Below are 21403 nucleotides of genomic sequence, written 5' to 3'. Positions count from 1 at the left end.
GCAATCTGTCCCCTGTGCATACCCTCTGTTATCCTGCCTCAAGACTTCTCCTTGATCTGTTCCTTATTCTTGGAACATCCTCTCTTCTTCACCTAATATTTTCTAATCCATACTTTAAAGTGAAATCCAACTAGGAAGTCTTCCCTGACCCTTCCCCAACCCCTCTCCCCATGTTTATTGTCATAGACCATGTCTTATTTGAACTCTGCATTTCCCCTGGTGCTGAGGACGGGGCTCTGCACATAGTAGGCATAATTGTATATTATACTGCAGGGTTGAGTTGTATTATATTATATGGTATTATACTGTACTACACTGCACTGCATTGTACTGAATTGTATTGTGTTATGTTGTATTATGTTGAGTTGTATGGTTGTGTTGTGTTGTATTATTTTGTGTTGTTTGTATTGTATTGTGCAATGTTGTGTTGTTGGGATTGGATTGGATTGGATAGCATTGGATTACAAAGCACAGCACTGTATTGCATTATGGATCTGGCTAATTCCTTTGTAGAATGACAGGACTAAGGCAGAATTGCCAATGAGCTCTAATGATCCAGGTGTGTAGGATTTGCCTCCTATGATGCTGTAAAGGAAGGAACTTTTGTACTGTGATTCCTTGCTTTGAAAACTTGCTTTAGAATCTCCAGATAGGAATGCCTTCATGGGATCATAGCCTTTATAGCTGGAAGGGGACTTAGTCCCACCTCAAGTGATAGAGGAGGAAATTGAAGCCTAGAGAGGTGAAGGTGCTTAAAGTCTCACACACAGCAAGTAGCAGAGCTAAGATTCATTGGAACATAGATTTAGACCTCAGAAAGTCCATTGAATCATCTCATCCAACTCCCTCATTTTATAAAGAAAGTTCAGGTTAATGACTTGTCCAAGATGGCATAAGGGCAGCATTTGTACAATACTCAGCTCAAAGTCAACAATTCTTCATCTAAGAAGCCTTCCCAAACTAACTACCCTGGTCCATACATTTACTAGGGATGTTTGCCATATGCATAGGCCCATTAAGACTCAGGGGTCAGGCACTTATTTAAAGACTATCCCAAAACTTGGAAGATTTCATGATTTGTCCATTGCTGCTTAACGTGACTGCTATTCCACAGAGCCCAAATGAGTAATTCTGGTGCCCAGAACATAAAATCTCCCTCAAATCAAATTTATTTGAAGGTAGGGTTGGCCATAAGTTGAGACCTTGAATCAGGGGATACAAGGCCTCATTGCTTAGAAACTGGATACTAACCTTCATGAGTAGAAACCTCTAGAAAATGGCAAAGTCTTTGATCTGAGATTAAACTGGTCTAGGCCAAGCCTAGACCAGTGAGGGGCTCACTTGGGTTAAGGAAGAAGGGAGACATTTTGTTGTTGGCTATTTTAATTAATTATCCTTGCCTCCATGCTAAACTCAATTATTTTCACTTAAGGAAGGAACACAAGTGCAGACATTTACAAATGTCCCCTGAATTTTGGCACTCTGGGTCAAAGCCTCTGTCCTAGATACTCTTCTGCTCTTCCATCTCTAGACCTATCTTGAGCTTGAATGGGTGTCAGATGGGAGGCAGAGATCAACATGAACAAAAACTTTCCAACATTGAGAGCTATCCAAAGAGGGTAGGCTGCCCTAGGAGGCTGGCTATTTCCTATAAATAGAGGTATTCATGAACAACGCTGATGGCCATTAAACAGGGATATATTGTATTGTATTGTATTGTATTGTATTGTATTGTATTGTATTATATTAGAAGAGATTTCTGAATTAAGTGGGATGTTAGATTAGATGTCTTCCAAGGCCTATTCTATCAGAATATAACAGAATGGTTTTGAGGTTCAAATGTTCTGTAATGATGATGCTGAGTTTCTAGTACTCTATCATTCTACCACCCTCATTTTCTAACCCTGGTTCCAAGATTCCATATCTTTGATTCTAACATATGAATATTCTAATAATATAATTTTGACATTCTAATGTTTGTTGATTTTGGTTTGGGGATTATTTGATTTTGAGTATTCACTGAATCTAAAATGTTTTAACACACGATGGCTATGATTCTTAATTTCTAACACTCTATGATTCTGTCATTCTAAAATTCTATGGCTAAGATTTTCCGGGGATTGCTAGGTATGGCTTAGGCAAAGAATGAGCTACAATGCCACCTCTGATGGGATGCAGTTGTTAATCTTCCTTTTGAGCAGCTTTGACGAGCTCTGAAGGAAGGCTCAGAGTGCCTGAGCGCTGCTACTTCAATCAAAAGGGAATTTTGCTGAGCACCAGGGATTTAGAGCCTCCAAGGAGAAGCTAATAGCAGCTTTTGTCTGGAGGGAGATTGGGAATGTAAAATTTGGAGGAAGGTGTTAATGGAACTAAGGTGAAAAAAAAACCTACCAGCAGATCTATCCCTGGGGAATTAGAGGATGTGGACAAAATTCTCCCCTTTTTCTATCCTTTCTTATTTCACTGATTCTAACTCTTATCCCTCTCTCTGTGGCTTATCTGTAATGGCTGGGCTAGTTCTGAGCCTGCCCCCAAGCTTGACAATACCTCCACCTCCATTTCCCTCCCCCAACCTGGTGTCATTTACCCAGATGGGTAGTGTTTTGTAGGGCTGTGAGACAAGTACTATTAGACTGTCACATAGTCTGAATTGTATTTTTTTCTTTTTCTAATCAAGCATTTATTAAGAGCCTACTATATGTCAGACACTGTGTTAAGCACTATAAATACTATCTTCTTTGACTCTCACAACAACCCTTAGAAAGTAGGTGTTATGTGCATTTTACATTTGAAGAAACTGGGACAGACAGATATTAAGTAACACCCCAGGGTGACACAGGGATTATCTGTGGCCAGAATTGAATGCAGGTCTTCCTGACTTCAGGGCCAAAAGTCTGTCTACTGTGCCAGCTAGCTGCCTCTAGATTGAGTCTGAATCGTCCTATGTGGCATTTCTAGCTTTTTGACATTAGACAAGTCACTGATTATCTCTGGTCCTCACCTATCAAATGAAAGGCTTAGGTTAGGCAATCTTTAGGGTCTCTTCCATTTCTGAACTCTATGCTTCCAGCATTATACTGGCAAGCTCTGCCCAGTTCTAGGCTCTTGGGTCCTTCCATTTATGAGAGATAAAAGAATCACTATATCAATAGCTTATTTCTAATGATGCTGATATTGCCTTGACCTAGTGCTCCATTCTACTTTAAAGGTGAAGGTCAACCTAGACAATTACCTGACTCTCCTTAAAATAAGTGATGGGGGTGGTGCAGAGCCAAGACGGTGGAGTAAAAGCAGTGACTTACTTGAGCTTTCCCCCAACCCCCTCCAAATACCTGTTAAAAATGACTCTAAACAAATTCAGGAGCAGCAGAACCCGCAAAAAGTCAGAGTGAAACAAATTTCCAGCCCAAGACAACCTGGATGGGTGATTAGAAAGGTCTATTGCACCCGGCTGGGAGAGGAATGAAGTTCAGCATGGGCACACAGGCAAAACAGGCCTCAGCAAACCTGGAGCAGGCCTCAGAGGACTGAATCACTGGCAGATGTGGTGGTTTCCAGACTTCTCAACCCACAAACACCAAAGACAACTTAGAAGGTCAGTAGGAAAGTCAGTGACTACTGTGAGAAAGAAGTGCAGTCCCAGCCCCAGCTCCAGCTGCAGCCCTGGGGTGGTGGCTGCTTCCAGAATTTCTGACCCACTGACTAAGGGGGAATCCAGTGGCTGATAAGAAGGGGATTGCAGGGATCTTTTTCTGATGCTAAGCATCATTCTCTTGCTTTGCCTGTGCTTGAATCTGGGTCACAGTTCTAGGTGATGATCCTGGGACGAGGAGGACAGCTGGCATAGTGGAGCTTGTAGTGGTGGTGGAAAGGGAATCCTCCTCCCAGTTTCAAGGCAGAAAAGAATGCTTGTGGTCACTCATAGATCAGAGCAAAGGCTAGGAAAGGAGTAAACACCTCACCCTTGATCATACCACCTTGGGAGAATTGAAAACTTACAGATCCCTAGAAGTATCTCTGAAACAGCTGTACAAAACCCCTGAAGCTTGGGACAATACATTCTCCACATTGGAAGCAAACCCCTACCTTAACAAAGAGTTTATAACTCAAGTAATTGGCTGGGATCGTGAGCAAACAAAGGCATAAAAAAAGTCAGGCCATAGAATCTTTCTTTGGTAACAAAGAAGATCAAAACATACAACCAGAAGACAACAAAGTCAAAGCTCCTACATCCTAAACCTCCAAGAAAAATATGAATCATGGAAGAGCACAAAAAGGATTTTGAGAAGCAAGTAAGAGAAGTAGAGGAAAAACTGGGAAGAGAAATGAGAGTGATAGAAGAAAATCATGAAAAACTAGTCAACAACTTGCTAAAGGAGAACCAAAAAATACTGAAGAAAACAAAATCTTAAAAAATAACCTAACCCAAATGGCAAAAGAGGTCCAAAAAGCCAATGAGGAGAAGAATGCCTTTAAAAGCAGAATTGGCCAAATGGAAAAGGAAGTCCAAAAGCTCACTGAAGAAAATACTTCCTTAAAAATTTAAATGGAGCAATTGGATTCTAGTGACTTTATGAGAAATTGACATTGTAAAACAAAACCAAAAGAATGAAAAAATAGAAGACAATGTGAAATATCTCATTGGAAAAAACAAGTGACCTGAAAAATAGATGCAGGAGAGATAACTTGAAAATTATTGGAATATCTGAAAGCCATGATCAAAAAAAAGAGCCTAGACATCATCTTTCGAGAAATTATCAAGGAAAACTGCCCTGATATTTTAGAACCAGAGGGCAAAATAGAAAGGGAAAGAATTCACTGGTCACCTCCGGAAAGAGATCCCCAAAGGAAAACTCTTGGGAATATTGTAGCCAAATTCCAGAGTTCCCAGATCAAGGAGAAAATATTGCAAGCAGCCAGAAAGAAACAATTCAAGTACTGTGGAAACACAATCAAGATAACCCAAGATTTAGCAGCTTCTACATTAACGGACCACGGGACTTGGAATATGATATTCTGGAGGACAAAGGAGATAGGATTACAACCAATAATCACTTACCCAGCACAACTGAGCATAATCCTTCAGGGTAAAAATGGATATTCAGTGAAATAGAGGACTTCCAAACATTCTTGATGAAAAGACCAGAGCTAAACAGAAAATTTGACTTTCAAATGCAAGGCTCAAGCAAAACATAAAGAGGTAAATATGAAAGAGAAATCATAAGGGACTTATTAAGGTTGAGCTGTTTATATTCCTGCATGGAAAGATGATATTTGTACAGTATTAGGGTAGTTGGAGGGAAAAAATTATATGCATGTAGGTAGATAGATAGATAGATAGATAGATAAATAGATAGATAGATAGATAGATAGATAGATAGATAGATAGATAGATAGATAGATAGATAGATAGATAGACAGATGACACAGGGTGAGTTGAAGATGAATGGGTGATATCTGGATAATAAAATTAAGGGGAGAGAGCATTATATTGGCAGAAGGAGAAAGGGAGAAGTAGAATGGGGTAAATTGTCTCACATAAAACAGACAAGAAAAGGCTTTTACAGTGGAGGGGAAATGGGGGAAGTTGAGAGAAAATGAGTGAATCTTATTCTCTTAGGATTTGGCTTAAGGAGGGAATAACATACACACTCAAATCTATCTTACCCTACAGGAAAATGGGGGGGGGGAAGGGGACAAGAGAGCAGGGGAATGATACAGGGGAGGTCAGATTAGGGGAGAGGGTAATCAGAAGCAAACACTTCCAAGGAGGGACAGGGTCAAAAGAGAGAATATAATAAATAGGGGGCAGAATAGGGTGAAGGGAAATACAGTTAGTTTTCCACAGCATGACTACTGTGGAAGTGTTTTGCAAGACTACACATGTATGACCTGTGTTGAATTGCTTGCCTTCTCGATGAGGGTAAATGGGGAGAAAGGAAGAAAATTTGGAACCCAATGTTTTAAAAACAAATGTTAAAAAAATTGTTTTCACATGCAACTGGAAAATAAGATATACAGGCAATGGGGTATAGAAATCTATCCTGCCCTACAGGAAAATTGAAGGGGAAGGGAGTAAGAGAAGGGGGAACATAGATACAAGGGAAGGCAAATTAGGGGAAGCAGTATTCAGAATGTATGCCATTTTGGGGCGGGGGACAGATGAGATGGAGAGAAAATTTGGAACTCAAAATCTTGTGGAAGTGAATGTTGAAAACTAAAAATAAATAAATAAAAATAAGTAATAAGATGTCCCTTGCAGATACATTTATCAGATGAGAAAAAATGTAGATTGTTCCTTGGAATGAACAAGGTCTAAACACCTCTCTAAGGGCAACAGCTCTGTTTGGATTGGTTGAAGACTTGGTTATGCCCTCTGGGGCCTATATAAAACCATAAAATTCATTGGAATCTGTAATACCTGGCAACAGAGAAGAGAGAATATTCCAGCTAAGCCTCTGGAAAGGAAATGATTGGAGGGTAGGACTAGAACCCTGGGCTTTATCTCAGCCTCAGTCTCCTCCCTCATCTTGCTTTATTGGAGGTTGACTTATTGAGCTTAAAGGGATCTGTAACATTTAGGCCTTTTCATTGCCTGAAAAGTAATCCCTGGAACAGTTGATCAAAGTGTTTGCTTCAAAAACCAAGAACAAATAATGCAGATTTAAGGCTCTACAAAGAGAACATCATAAAAGCTATAACACACCTAAGAGAAATATGTTAAGAATTCCAGCAAAAAGAATTTATAAGGGCTTGGTTGTGTTTGCTTTAAGCTTGAGCCCAGTTTCCTCTGGAGTCTATCTGTATGTTCTGGTGAGAGTCACAGCCTTTCAGGGGTGTTTGCAACAATTGAACTAACATTTCTATTGTGGTAAACACTCCTTTCTAACAAATCTCTCAGGGATGCACCCAAACTTCTGGGTACCCAAGCTAACAATCTTAGCTGTAGTTGGGAGAGTTATTCCACTGCCTTGACCTTACCAATCATTTTGGGAACTAGAGTCCTTTCCATGGACCTAACCAAAATACTACACCCTTCATGAAATATTTGCTCATTCTGTCAAGCTCAGTCCCGTAGTCCAAGTACCTCATTAAATCCCATTTTTCATACTGATTCTAATTGGTATCATAGTTACAGGTGCTATCTCCCCTGTTACCACTGTGTTTTCATTCATAGACATAGACTATCAGAGTTAGAAAAGACCCCAGAGGACATTTTATCCAATGTAACTAAGAATCCTCTGTACCATATTTCCCCAAAGTAGTTATCCAATACTTGCTAAAAACTCTTTAATGATGAGGAACTTACCACTTGGGGTAGTCGATTACATTTTGTCATAGCTCTAATTCTTACAGAAATCTTTCCTTATGTATTTATATACCTAAACCTCAAGCATAGACCCTTTGACATAGAAGGCAAATAATAGATATTTGTGGAATTGGACCAAATGAACTTTTTTTGAGGAGACAGTAGGTTATAATAGAAAGAGCCCTGAACCTTCAGAAGATCTGGATTCATGTCCTGGTCCTGAAATCTACATAAGTGTGAAACTGCAATAATTGACTCCCCTCTTTGGGTTCCATTGCCCCTACCTGTAAACTAAGCAGGTTGGACTAGATGCTTTCAATGATCAAGTCAAGAAATTAGGAAACATTAAGAATCTACCCTCTTACAGCTGAGCATGGAGCTAAGTGAAGAAATCCTTTATGTTCAAAATTCTTAGCCCCTCCCGAGTTCCAACTCAGTCTCCCTTCAAGCTTTCAACTCCGTTTTCCAGAGAATAACAACCACTTTTCTCGAGCAGCAATGTATCCCTCCACTTGTGGCAATCTGAGTAGGATATAACTCATGTGCTACTATAGAATGAGCTCCAGAAAGTCTGAACCCCACTCCCAACTTCCAAAATAAAGAATCATGGGATGTAAGACTGAAATGGCCCTTATACAAGCTTTAGTTCAACATGTCTCTTTCTTTCATTCATTCATTCAAAATAAATGTTTTATTGATGCCTTTTGCCTTCATATCATAGTTATTTCTGGATAAAAGACACCATCCCCCCTCCATCTATCTTTGATTCTAATTGAACCCTCTCTTATAAGAAAGAAAAACAAACTATGCCCACTACAATGATTTCATTGGACAATTTACACAAAATTCTGCCCTAGTCATCTCTACCTCTCTATTGAGGGAAAGAGGCATGTTCTGATTTTTATTCATTAGATCCTTTATTGCTTTTTCCTCTTACTCAGTGTTGTAATCCTTTCTCTCAATATAGCAAGAAAAGATCAGAAAGATTATGTAACCTGGTTAGTCACACAGCAAGTTAGTGGCAGAGCTACACTCTATTTCAGCCCATCTATCCTACATTCTGTCCCTTATTTAAAAAAATATCTGCTATATTTTCAATTCGAGGAAAAAAAAAACATTTCCATAACACAGTACAATAAAAAAAGATGATTACACATGAAACTGCAAATCTGCCATGTACCTTACAAACAATATTCCATCACCCTTGCACTGACTGCCCCACATTGCTTCCTCACCTCCCAATATTCTTTAAAGCTCAGCTACCTCAAAAATAAGACCATTCTCTTCTCTCCCAGCCACTGCAGGACTTGCTTCCAATGTCTAAGCAAAATTCCTTTGATTTTACTTTGTTTATACATTGTACAGTCAATCCTCAACATTAGTCCTTTTAACTTTTGGGACTTTAAGCATTCCTGTGATTTTATTAATAACATCATTTTCTCTTTTGCATTGGCAACAGTGCACATTTGGGGCTATGTATAGTAGAGGAAAAAAATGAGAAGTCCAATGCATGCAAATCTGTGGAGCAGCTGGCATTCTACTAGGTACTTCAATGGTCTTGTTCACCCTACCATTGTAGCATAGAGAGCTCCCTGTGCATTGGTTACATCCATTAAAAGGAAGAAAGCATTAATAAAAGTGTTTGTGAATTATCTCCAGAAAATGCTAAAGTAACTTCTTCAATGCAGGAAGAGGAAATAAAAAAATGGAAAAGTGGCTAAGTTTGAAGGTAAATGAGATGGTGGTCATTCCCACCATCTTACAGGTGCTTTCATGGGGAAATGAGCATCCCACTTCCCCCATGCCCCTGCCTCTGGCACTTGTCCCTGCCATATCCAGTCTTTGGAGAGTTCCGAGATCTGATGGAGGATAGGGACTCACTCTGAGGCATGTGCTTTTCATTGGAGAGCAGTTCAACCACTGAGCCAAAAGGGAGTTTAGAAATGGCAGGTTGTCCCTTCTTCTCCTTTATCTCTGGGTTCTTCTGACATAATTGCCCCTGCCCCTCCCTGTCGCATCTGGCATTGTCTCTCCTTTCAACTGCATTATATGGGTTATTTCATGCTTACTGTGTTAGGAAAAGTGTATATTATCAGAATTAATGTTTTGTTATAATGAATTGTGTGCAGACAACTGTATTTTCAGCAATTTCTAGGGGAAAATTGTAGTTTTTAATGGTGGTGGGAACCTAATCCCATATTTCCCATAGGTTCAATGTATCAACATTCTTTTTTTTTTATTTTCCCACCATTTTCTAGGAACATTACCCCCTGAAAGCTGAGGACTGACTGTATTTACTCTTATATCTGGAAGTATTGTTTCCTCAGATGGAATGCAAACTTAAGTAGAAGAACTGTTTAATTTTTGTCTCTGCATCTATCCCTAATGCCTAGAAAATAAGTGCTTAATAAAGTATGTCTGATTTATTGATTGATTCCAGCTTGAGTTTGTGTCCCATACGTTATCTTCATTAGGAATTCGTCATCCATTTTTCCTATGGGCCTTTGCAATTTATAGTAGACTTGCCATCATTATCACTTCTCTTTCTTCCCTTTTTGTGGGCTGTTTGTGCCCACCTTCTGTAAGATGTCTTTTCAGGTTCTTTTTCATCTTAGTGTCCTCTTTCTGAGACTACTTCCAACTCAACTTACACATGTCTTGTTTGTACATATTTGCTTGTATTAGACTATGGGCTCCTAGAGGGTAGAGATTATCTTTTGGCTTTATTTGTATTCCCAACATTTGTCACAATGCTTGGCACACAGTAGGTGCTTAATGAATCCTTATTGTTCTTAAAACCTGAGCATTCTAATTACATTAGTTCAATGCTCTTGCTATCATTCCATGTGCAAATTACTTGCACTCTAAGAGCCTTAGTTTCTTCATCAGTAAAATGGGGTAATAGTTTCACCATATACTTCACAGGGTGACTTTGAAGAAAATGCTTTACTTCATAACATTAAAGTGATGTAAACATGTGTTATTATTGCGATTGCTGCTATTTCTTCTCATCTCTGCTTGATGGAGTTCAGAAAAAGTCATGATACATGTTACTATATTCTCTTATGTTTAATATTTGGTAATCTGTTGCATGGGGAGGAAACGAAATGATTATTCTATGAAATAGACTATTGTAATACAGCCTCATCTCCAGTAACTTCACTAAAGGCATCTTTGAGACATCTCCAGCAGTAGACCTGACATCAGAGATGATATTTAGTCCTTGTTACCACATGGTTTTGATTTTCTTTTTTTCCTGGCTAGTATTCTATATATTGAAAGATTTTCCTTTTTTTAATAAATTTATTTATCTTTAATTTTCAACATTTACTTCCACAAGATTTTGAGTTCCAAATTTTCACCCCATCTCGTCCCTCCCCCAATCCCAAAATGGCATACATTCTGAATACCCTTTCTCCTAGTCTGTCTTTCCTTCTATCTCTCCCCCCTTCTCTTAACCCCTTCCCCTTCTATTTTCCTGTAGGGTAGGATAGATTTCTGTACCCCATTTTCTGTATTTATTATTTCCCAGTTGCATGTGAAAACATTTTTTTAAACATGTGCTTTTAAAACTTTGGGTTCCAAATTTTCTCCCATCCTCCCTCCCCACCCACCCTCATTGAAAAGGCTAGCAACTCAATATAGGTTATACATGTGCAGGCATGCAAAACACTTCCATAGTAGACATGCTGTGAAAAAACTAACACTATTTCCCTTGATTCTATCCTGCCCTCCCCCAATTATTCTATTCTTTCTTTTGATCCTGTCCCTCTTCAGAAGTATTTGCTTCTGATTACCCCCTTTCCCAATCTGCCCTTCTCTCTATCATCCCCCTACTTTCTTGTCCCCTTCCCCCTATTTTCCTGTAGGGTGAGACAGATTTCCGCACTCAATTGAGTGTGTACGTTATTCCCTCCTTAAGTCAAATTTTATGACAATAAGATTCACTCATTCCATCTTACCTTCCCCATTTCCCCTCCACTGTAAGAGCCTTTTCTTTTCTGTTTTTTTTTGAGATAGTTTACCCCGTTCTACTTCTCCCTTTCTCCTTCTCCTAGTATAATCCTCTCTCACACCTTAATTGTATTCTCCAGATATGACCCCTTCATCTTCAATTCACCCTTTGTCATCTATCTATCTATCCATCTATCTATCTATCTATCTATCTATCTATCTATCTATCTATCTATCTATCTACATGCATATATTTTTTTCCCTCTAACTGCCCTAATACTGACAAGGGTCTCATGAGTTAAAATATTATTTTTTCATGCAGGAATGTAAACAGTTCAACCTTAATAAGTCTCTTATGATTTCTCTTTCCTGTTTACTTCTTCATGTTCCACTTGAGTCTTGTATTTGAAAGTCAAATTTTCTATTCAGCTCTGGTCTTTTCATCAAGAATGCTTGAAAGTCCTCTATTTCACTGAATGACCATTTTTTCTATTTTGCCATCTGGGTCTAAAATATCAGGGCAGTTTTCCTTGATAATTTCTTGAAAGATGATGTCTAGGCTCTTTTTTGATCATGGCTTTTAGATAGTCCAATGATTTTTAAATTCTATTTCCTGGGGGCAGAGTCAAGATGGCGGAGTGAAAGCAGTGACTTGCTTGAGCTCTCCCCCAAACCCCTCCAAATACCTGTAAAAAATGGCTCTAAACAAATTCTAAAGCAGCAGAACCCACAAAAAGACAGAAGGAAACAAATTTTGAGCCCAAGACAATGTGGATGGTTGATCAAAAGGTATATCTCACCAGGCAGGAAGAGGAGCACAGTGTGGCATGGGCACACAGACCACAGTGACCCTGGAGCAGGCCTCAGAGGACTGAATTGCCGACAGCTATGGTGGTTTCCAGACTTTTCAATCCATGGAAGCCAAAGATAACTTAGAAGGTCAGTGGAAAAACTCTGTGACTGTGGAGAGAGGTAGAAGCTAGGTTTCAGCCACCCCCTGGGCAGCGACTGTCTCTTGAGCTTCCAACCCACAGACTTGGGGGGGAATCGAGTGGCTGATCAGAGGGGGATTGCAGGGATCTCTTTGCCAGTGCTGAGGCAGGAATCTCTTGCTTTGCCTATGCTTGGATCTGGGTCACAGTCCTGAGGAGCAGTACTGGGGTGAGGAGGAGTGCTGGCTTGGTGAAGCTTGTTGTGGCTGTGGAGAGGAAACATCTCACCCCTTATCATATAACTTTGGAAGAACTGAAAATTTACAGGCCCCTAGAAGTAGCTCTGAAAACAGCTGTATAAACCCCCAAAGCATGGGACAGTACATTCTCCACATTGGAAGCAGACTCTTACCTTAACAAAGAGTTTAAAACTCAAGTGATTGACTGAGATCATGAGTAAGCAGGGCAAAAAGAGTCAGACTATATTATCTTACTTTGGTGACAAAGAAGATCAAAACATACAACCAAAAGAAGACAACAAAGTCAAAACTCCTACATCCAAGCCTCCAAGAAAAATATGAATCAGTCCCAGGCCTTGGAAGAGCTCAAAAGGGATTTTGAGAAACAAGTGAGAGAAGTAGAGGAAAAACTGAATGATGCAAGGAAATCATGAAAAACAAGTAAACAGCTTGCTAAAGGAGACCCCAAAAAATACTGAAGAAAATAACACCTTAAAAAATAGCCTAAGCCAAATGGCAAAAGAGGTCCAAAAAGCCAGTGAGGAGAAGAATGCCCTAAAAAGCAAAACTGGCCAAATGGAAAAGGAAGTCCAAAAGCTTACTGAAGAAAATACTTCTTTAAAAATTAGAATAGAGCAATTGGAAGCTAGTGACTTTATGAGAAATCAAAACACTGTAAAACAAATCCAAAAGAATGAAAAATTAGAAAACAATGTGAAATATCTCATTGGATAAACAACTGACCTGAAAAATAGATCCAGGAGAGAGAATTTAAAAATTATTGGACTCTCTGAAAGCCATGGTCAAAAAAAGAGGCTAGACATCATCTTCCAAGAACTTATCCAGGAAAACTGCCCTGATATTTTAGAATCATAGGGCAAAATAGAAATGGAAAGAATCCACCAATCTCCTCCTGAAAGAGATCCCCAAAGGAAAACTCCTAGGAATATTGTAGCCAAATTTCAGAGTTCCCAGGTCCAGGAGAAAATATTACAATCAGCAAGAAAGAAACAATTCAAGTATTGTGGAAACACAATCAGGATAACACAAAGTTTAGCAACTTCTACATTAAGGGATCACAGGACTTGGAATATGATATTCTGGAGAGCAAAGGAGATAGGACTACAACCAAGAATCACCTACCCAGCAAAACCGAGTATAATCCTTCAGGGGAAAAAATGGTCATTCAGTGAAATAGAAGACTTTCAAACATTCTTGATGAAAAGACCAGAACTGAATAGAAGATTTGACTTTCAAATACAAGACTCAAGTGGAACATGAAGAAGTAAACAGGAAAGAGAAATCTTAAGAGACTTATTAAGGTTGAACTGTTTACATTCCTGCATGGAAAGATGATATTTGTAACTCATGAGACCTTTGTCAGTATTAGGGTAGTTGGAGGGAAAAAATTATATGTGTGGATAGATAGATAGATAGATAGATAGATAGATAGATAGATAGAGGTCTCAGGGTGAGTTGATCTGGAGAATAAAATTAAGGGGTGAGAGAGGATTATACTAGGAGAAGGAGAAAGAGAGAGGTAGAATGGGGTAAATTATCTCACATGAAACAGACAAGAAAAGGCTCTTACAGTGGAGGGGAAACAGGGGAAGGTGGGATGGAATGAGTGAATCTTATTCTCATAGGATTTGACTTAAGGAGGGAATAACATATGCACTCAATTGGGTATGGAAATCTGTCTTACCCTACAGGAAAATGGGGGGAACAAGAGAGTAGGGGGATGATAGAGAGGAGAGAAGATTGGGGAAAGGGGGTAATCAGGAACAAATACTTCTGATGAGGGACAGGGTCAAAAGAAAGAATAGAATAAATGGGGGGGCAAGATAGGATTAAGGGAAATAGAGTTAGTTTTTCACAGCATGTCTACTATGGAAATGTTTTCATACTTGCACATGTATAACCTACATTGAGTTGCTTGCCTTTTCAATGAAGGTGGGTGGGGAGGGAGGAAGGGAGAAAATTTGGAACCCAAAGCTTTAAAAACACTTGTTTAAAAAAAAATGTTTTCTCATGCAACTGGGAAATAATAAATACAAGAAATGGGGTACAGAAATTTATCCTGCCCTACAGGAAAATAGAAGGGAAAGGGGAAAAGAGAAGGAGGGGAGAGATAGAAGGGAAGGCAGACTAGGGGAAGGGGTATTCAGAATGCATGCCATCTTGGGGTTGGGAGAGGGGTGAGATAGGGTGAAAATTTGGAGCTCAAAATCTTGTGAAAGTAAATGTTGAAAACTAAAAATAAATAAATTTCTTATAAATTTTTTTTCTCTCCTGGATTTATTTTCCAGGTCAGTTGTTTTTCCAATGAGATATTTCACATTGTTTTCTAATTTTTCATTGTTTTGGATTTGTTTTACAGTGTCTTGATTTCTCATAAAGTCACTAGCTTCCAATTGCTCTATTCTAATTTTTAAGGAAGTATTTTCTTCAGTAAGCTTTTGCACTTCCTTTTCCATTTGGCCAGTTTTGCTTTTCATGGCATTCTTCTCCTCATTGGCTTTTTGGACCTCTTTTGCCCTTTGAGTTAGGTTATTTTTTAAGGTGTTATTTTCTTCAGTATTTTTTTGGTTCTCCTTTAGCAAGCTGTTTACTTGTTTTTCATGATTTTCTTGCATCACTCTCATTTCTCTTCCTAGTTTTTCCTCTACTTCTCTTACTTGCTTTTCAAAATCCCTTATGGACTCTTCCAAGGTCTGGGACTCATTCATATTGTTCTTAGAGGCTTTGGATGTGGGAGCTTTGACTTTGTTGTCTTCTTTTGGTTGTATATTTTGATCTTCTTTGTCACCAAAGTAAGATAATATAGTCTGACTCTTTTTATGCTGCTTACTCATGATCCCAGTCAATTACTTGAGTTTTAAACTCTTTGTTAAGGTAAGAGTCTGCTTCCAATGTGGAGAATGTACTGTCCCAAACTTTGGGAGTTTGTACAGCTGTTTTCAGAGCTACTTCTAGGGTCTTGTAAATTTTCAGTTCTTCCAAAGTCATATGATAAGGGGCGAGATGTTTCCTCTCCACAGCCACAACAAGCTCCACCACGCCAGCACTCCTCCTTACCCCAGGTTTGCCCCTCAGAACTGTGACCCAGATCCAAACACAGGTAAAGCAAGAGACTCCTGCCTCAACACTGGCAAAGATATCCCTGTAATCCCCCTCTGATCAGCCACTTGATCCCCCCCCCCCAGTCTGTGGGCCGGAAGCTCAAGAGACAGTTGCTGCCCAGGGGGTGGCTGAAACCTAGCTTCTACCTCTCACCGCAGTCACAGAGTTTTTCCACTGACCTTCTAAGTTATCTTTGGCTTCCATGGATTGAAAAGTCTGGAAACTACCATAGCTGTTGGCAATTCAGTCCTCTGAGGCCTGCTCCAGGGTTACTGTGGCCTGTGCGCCCATGCCACAGTGCCCTCCTCTCCCCACCCGGTGAGATATATCTTTTGATCAACCATCCAGGTTGTCTTGGGCTCAAAATTTGTTTCCCTCTGTCTTTTTGTGGGTTCTGCTGTTTTAGAATTTGTTTAAAGCCATTTTTTACAGGTATTTGGAGGGGTTTGGGGGAGAGCTCAAGCAAGTCACTGCTTTCACTCAGTCATCTTGACTCCACCTTTCACTCAGCCATCTTGGCTCCACCAAGAGATTTTCATTCAATGTAATTTAAAGGTTAGGAGTATTTTGTATGACAAATCTATTAAAAAGCTTCTTAAATTTTTGTGGGTCAGGGTTATGTCTGGGCGATTAGAGTCAGTAGTTTTATCTATAATAATGCTCCAGTTCTAGTACAATGTATTTATTGGATTCTCAAGAATATTTTCACATTTGTGCTTGACTTGCAGGAGGATGATTTTTCATCTTAGTTTATGAAGAATAGTGAACCTCTGGTGTATAATTCTGGACACTTGACCAGAACTTTCTAGGTATTTGAGTGGCACCAAATTTTTGCAAACTGTAATGATATGTTGTACTGTTTCTAACATTTTCTTGTAAAATCTGCATTGCTCAATAAGTCTGGGCTCTGTAAGAAGGATCTTTTTGAAATTTCTGGTAGTGAAGACCTGATCCTGCACGATTATCACAAATTCTTCAATTTATAGAAATAAAGCTACTTAACCATTGGTTGAATATTTCTTTTTCTACACATCTTTGGATGAGTTCATGTAGATGTCATCTATGCAAGGCCTTTTGCTTCCATTCTTCGATTGGATCCATTTCATAGACTTCACTCATTGTAAGATCAATACTACTTAGGTTCATCAAATTCAATGGGATATATCTATTTTCAGCCTGTACTATTACTGTGTGAAGTGATGTGCTTGTTAATTTTATGGCTGATTTTTTGTTGGTAGTAGTAGTAGCAGCAGCAGTAGTAGTAGTAGTAGTAATAACAGCAGCAGTATTAGTAGTGGCAGTAGTAATAACACTAGTAGTAGCAGTAGTAGTAGTAGTTACAGTCAAAGTCCTCATCCTAGTAGTTGCAATACTTGTTGTAGTTGTAACGCAAATATTCTACTTTGTCTCTCCTACACCAGCAAGCCACTTTGAAATTCCATCATTAGACCTTTATTCTTTGGGCAATCTATTGCCATATTCTGGGGTTCTTTTTTGGAAAACAAATACCTTTTGAGGGATAAGATAAAAAAAATTGGCAACCATTGACACCTTAAGGTGCGTCAACTTCTCAAATTATTTTTTTTCTCTAGTGGAGATAGAAGTACTACTAGAGTTTTAATTGTGATAAAGTAATAATTTCAAAGCATGGGACACAATTAGAAAAGACCTGCCCAAGTGAGGAGCTTCATGGAGTAGCAAAAGCAACAACAATAACAAAAACAAACCCAGGGTGTGAAGAAAGAAGTAATGGAGTATTACAGGAAAGCTTGTTCAATTTCCCAACTTTTCTGAGGGCCAGACATGATTCTTGTTTCTTACTTCAGAAGAATCTAGGCTGAGGGGAGCAGGCAATAATGTGGTTTGGTATAAAGAATATGGTGCTAAGATTCAAGATTCTAATCTTGGCATTGCTCCTAGTTCATCGTGTGACCCTGAGCTCTCTTTGGGATTCAGTTTCATCCATGTAGTGAAGAATTAGACATGATCAGTGTCTTGAAACATCTGAAAGGATAGAAGGAGCAGATCTGCTTTACATTCTCCTGGAAGGCAGATCTAAGACCAGATAGAGGAAATTAAGGAGACTCAAATTTCAATTTAATATGAGGAAAGATTTTCTAGTGATTAGAGGTATTCCACAATGTGATAGTTTAAAAAATAGTGAGTTCCCCATCCCTGGAGATGCTCAAGTAAAGTCTGAATGGCCATTAGTTGTTGAGGATGTTGAAAAGACATTGTTTTTCAGGTAGAGATTGGATAAGAGAATCGTGGGAGTAACTTCTAGTTTTAATGTTTCATGTGCCCATGTTTCTATGTCACTGTTGTGGAAAGAATACTGAGCTTAGAATCAGGGAGACCTTGTTTCATATCCTTTCTCTAATGCTTACTAGTTTTGGACATTAGGTAAGTCCATTAACTTCTATGTACCCCCATAAGACACATAACTCCCTAAGATTCATTTACAATAGATAGTGTTTGAAGCGGAGGGAGTTCACTTCCACAATAACTTAATTCAACAAGTATTGATAAAGCCCCTACTACTTACAAGGTTTCATAAGCTGAAGAAGATCAAGGAAAAACAGGAGATAAAGGTATTATCAGGGAAACATATACAAGGAAGAGAAGATGGGCTGATCATGTGGCAAGAGTAAAGGATGATGGGTGGTCAATCTGAGAAATAAACTTGTATCATTGTGATGCCAAGATAAAATGAAGAAGGCCTTTAGGTGCTAATAGGTGGATCCTCCATGATGAACATATGGAAGGGCACAAATAAGAATCACACAGGATAGGTAGGTGTGGATGGGCTGTGATGTACATATTGCAGGGGGACAAGTAGATAGATGACATAATAGATCCAAAGAATAAATTTAAGTATATTACAGGTGTTGTGGTAGGTACTGAGAATACAAAGTAAAAAACAAACAAACAAACAAACAAAAAACAAAAACAAAAAATAAAAAAACCAAAAAAAAAACCCAGAACAACTCCTGCCCTCAAGGAATTTATAGTCTTTAAAAGTTTCCACACTAGAAGTTCCACACTCTGTGCAAATCCCAGATCATTTATATCTTCATATGCACTACCATGAGTGTGGGAAAGACTCTGCTTATAAAACATTTCTGATGTAGTGAATCTCTAATTCAGAATTCCTAGTTCAGTTGGAAATGAAGGGCTATAGTTTTCACATTAAATATTTATGTTCAGTCAATCCCTCAGAACAATTTTCTAGAAGTGCCTTACGGTTTTGAGCGCTGACCCCATCCCCATTTCCCTTTTTCTTCCTGGTACAACCTCATCCCATGTAACATCATGGAAAAATCTCTGATGACAGGACCAAAAGGTGCCAGAGAGGGAGGGCTGACTGGCTGAAGGCAGCTTCTGAGTTGGAATTAAGCCTTGGTTTGCAGGGTTGAGCATATCACGGGAGAGCTGTTAAGATTGTCAATTCATCTTCTGGTGATGAAGAATCATTGGGTCATGTTGGCTCTCAGTAGGCAAGCACTTTGTGGCTGTATGTGGCCCAGGGAAAAAAAGTCCCCTGGCAGAGATGGAGCTGGGAAGACAGACATCTGGCTTAATGCAGGATGCCAAAAACAGGACTTATTTATGACCCCTCTTTGGACCTAAATTAGTTTTCCCTGGCTTGGAAAACCCTTCAGAATCTGACCTCTCCAGATACAGAGTTGGGTGTGTTTGTAGTAGACTGGGGAGGGGTTTTAAAAGGTAAAGGATTCTCTCTGTACTACATTTGCATTTACTGTGAGTTGGAAGTACAGATATTTAAACATGGTACAATTAAATAGTGGAGAGTCAATAAGGTCACATCCATGGGAATTCAGAAGCAAGAAATCACCATTCACCAACATAACAGCAAATATTTATTAAGCACCTACTGAATTCAGAGGTTTGTGCTAAGCAATGAGAGAGGCACAATCTAAAAAGAGAACATGATACATATCTTGTGAGTGTTATGTGTCATGTCATATATCATAGAGTGCTGGACTGGAGTCAAGATGACTTGGTTTTGCATTCAGGCTCAGATACATACTAGCCTAGTTCATATACTTAATGTCTCAAACTTAGTTTCCTCATTTGTCAAATGGAAATAATAATAGCACTCATCTCAGAAGATTGTTGTGAAGATGAAAGTATATAATGTCAGAAATGCTTTGCAAAACAAAGTCTATATAAATGGAAGGTGTTATAATATCATTCTGCACATTATTTTCAAGGGAATTCAAATAGAAATGCTCCTGGGACAAGTTACTATCTTGTTAATATCTTTCATGCTCAGTGTTATGTGAACAAGTACATAGGTGGATAAAATATTTTTTTTTTTTTGTAATTGAACAGAAATATTGGTATATAAGCTCATCTTTACTAGGCTAACTGAAAATATTTTTGGAACAACTCCAACAGCAGACAGGATGTCAGATATGATATGCATCTTCTCCTTGAATGATTTTGATTTCTTCTGCTAGGCCTCTATATTTTGAAAGTTTTTCTTCTCATATGGCTTGGAAATTTTGAGTATTTGGCATGGTGACACCAATTAAAACAGAATTTTTAACTGTTTGTGAATCAATGTTATTTTCAGGAGAATTTAAAAAAATAGTTCTTACTATGATAATAGTCTAGTTCCAGAACAAGTCATTTGTTGAATTTTCAAGGATATTGGTTGTAGGGGGATTTGTCATCTATTAATGAGAGATAGCAAGCTTCTGATTTATTATTACTGTTACTATTCTATTCTCATTTTTATGATGTTCAGATAGAAATAGTCCTTTGATAAGTCACTCTCCTGCTATTGCTCTGTTATGTTTAATGTTCTACAGATGATTGCACAGGGGAATAAAACAACTTTTTTTTGTAGTTAAGTAAAAGTACTAGGATGTAAATTTATCTTTACACATAGGCTCACTGAAAATATACCTGATACAACTCCAGTAGTAGAAATGACAATAGGGATGATGGGCACAATACCTCTTCTTGTTCCCATGTGATTTTCATTTCCTCTTCAAGGTCTATATTTTTCAAAGTTTTTTTCCCATCTAGTTTAGATATTATGATTATTTGGCATAGAAATATCTACTAAATAGTGTTCTAAAATTTTTGTGGATCATGCTTTTATGCAAAATCATCACCATTGTTGTCACTGACACCATTACCATCAATGTTTACTATCCCAATTGCCATCAAGAAATCAAAGAATGGGAGAGATAGAAGAGACTTAAGACATAAAGTAGTGTAAACTACCTGAACAAGAATCCTCTGTATAACCCAACTGACAGATGATCAATTGACCTTTTCTTGAAAACCTTCAATGAACTGGAAATGGTGGTGCATTTCTGTAATTCTAGCTACCAGCAAGGTTAAGGTTGGCAGATCACTTGACTTGTGGAGTTCTGAACTGCAGTATATTAAGTATATTACACAGTGTCCTCACTAAGTCCAGTATTAAAATGATAAGTCTCCAAAAGCCAATGGCCAGCAGGTTGCCTAAAGAAGAATCAAGTGGTTTAGGTCAAAGATGAATAGGTCAAAGCTCCCCTGATGACCGCAGTGGGATTTGGCCCATTAGTGGCCCTTACACTTACATTCAGGTTAAGACAGAGATACTCAGACTTAAAAACAAACCAAATTTCCAATTAGTAGGCTTACCACCACTAACATCACAATTTAAATTGTCATCAGCATGACCACCACAAAATTATAAAGTTTTAAAGTTAGAAGGGACATTAAAGGCCAACTGCTTCATAGTCATATAGCACCTCAAGAACATCCTCTTCCCAAGCTCACACACACACACACACACACACACACACACACACACACACACACAC

This window comes from Vombatus ursinus, unplaced genomic scaffold (assembly GCF_900497805.2).
Source record: "Vombatus ursinus unplaced genomic scaffold, bare-nosed wombat genome assembly UNPS02005236.1, whole genome shotgun sequence".
Lineage (NCBI taxonomy): Eukaryota > Metazoa > Chordata > Mammalia > Diprotodontia > Vombatidae > Vombatus > Vombatus ursinus.
Note: the sequence above shows the minus strand (reverse complement) of the source record.